The sequence below is a fragment of the Elaeis guineensis genome, chromosome 8 (assembly GCF_000442705.2).
Source record: "Elaeis guineensis isolate ETL-2024a chromosome 8, EG11, whole genome shotgun sequence".
In the NCBI taxonomy this organism is placed as follows: domain Eukaryota; kingdom Viridiplantae; phylum Streptophyta; class Magnoliopsida; order Arecales; family Arecaceae; genus Elaeis; species Elaeis guineensis.
This window is the reverse complement of record NC_026000.2, coordinates 25695428-25696937: the sequence shown is the minus strand read 5'-3', so window position 1 is coordinate 25696937 and position 1510 is coordinate 25695428. Positions and strand designations below refer to the sequence as shown.

Sequence of the window (1510 nt, the reverse complement as noted above, 5' to 3'; positions counted from 1 at the left end):
TAAATAAATCAATTAAATCTTAAAAATTACTTAACATGTTTAGACATTTTTTTTCATTGCATAGTTTCATAAAAAATTTAAGGGCAAAACCTTAATCAACATAAGGTGGAGATTTCATCACCCTTCCTTGACCCACAAACCACCATCCTGCAATTGCATTGACCTAAACCTCTAATTTAAAATTGATTACATATTGGCTCCTAAGGATCCTCAAGCTCAATAGGACAAGAAACCCTAAAAGGTGGATCGAATTCAGGTTAGTCAGTTTAACTGGTGTCTAAAAAAGTGATTTAAGGATTACATCTTGAAGAAAAGTGGTTCATTAATTAATTCTGTTTGCTTACCTAGTCAACTCAGTTGGTATCTAAGAAAAGCAACGGGGGGATCTCCACCAACCTTATACTTATCTAGTCAATTGAGTGACTAGTCTGGTACTTGGAGTGTTTGAAGATGACCTTGACAGTTAGGAGTTGTCTAGATCTATAATAACCCATAGTCAAGATTGATTGAACCACTTGATTGTTAACTAAAAATATCAAACCTAAATAATTCTTCTCTCTTCTTAGTCTTAAAACTCCTTAGGTTCTCTTCTTTAGAACTCTTTTCTCTCTCCCTCCTCTTTTTCTCCTCTTCTCTTTCAAAAAAAAAAACTTACTGAAATTAAAACTTGGTGAGATCTTTAAGGTGCATGCTAGGATGCCGATCATTACAACCTGATTTACACCCACTAGATCTAAAGCTAAAAGGAACGATTTGAACAAACCGAATCAAAACCCTGGATTCAAAATAAAAGACTGACCCACCACAATAATTGAGGAAGTATTTTACTCCCTCATCTTACACCTACTAGCCATGTATCCAGCCTCCTCCTGTGGGGGTGGCACAATACGAAATCAAGTCCAGCATTATTCAAATGCTACCATCATTCTATGGACTGTCAAACGAGGATCCGTACAAATACTTGAATGAATTTTTTGAGATATGCTCTATAGTAAAAATCCAAAACTTCTTCAATGATACCCTTAGGTTAAAACTGTTTTTTTTTTCACTTAAGGATAAAGCCAAACATTAGTTAAACTCTCTAAATTCCATAACCATTTCAACTTGGGACCATCTTCAGAGAGAGTTTCCTAAAAAATACTTTTCAATCGAAAAAATAAATCAAATTAGAAAAGCCATCACTAATTTTTTTCAATTGGATGGTAAACTTTTTTATGAGATATGAAAAAAGTTAAGGGACCTCATTCATAAATGCCCCCACCATGCTATCTCCAAATGACAATTTATTTAGTGTTTCTATGATGGTCTATCGGAGAAATATCGATAAATGATCGATGCATCGTATGATGAGACATTCATGCTAAGAGTGAGGATGAGGCAAGCAGCTCTTTGAAATACTTAGTGAGAACTCCCTACATCACATGTTTGCTACCTCTAAAGAATAACCCATGTCTCAATAGAAAAGAGGTAGAATCTATCAGATAGAAAATGTTATGAATATCCACAGTAA

At 34.4% G+C, this 1510-nt stretch overlaps 1 non-coding gene across 1 annotated transcript; it reads right to left on the bottom strand.

Annotated features, from left to right (window-relative positions):
- Positions 1 to 1163: 1163 nt before the first annotated feature.
- On the bottom strand, positions 1164 to 1269 carry LOC114914474 (small nucleolar RNA R71). Its single transcript, XR_003801731.1, has one exon. It is a non-coding gene; the product is annotated as a small nucleolar RNA R71 (small nucleolar RNA).
- Positions 1270 to 1510: the final 241 nt, after the last annotated feature.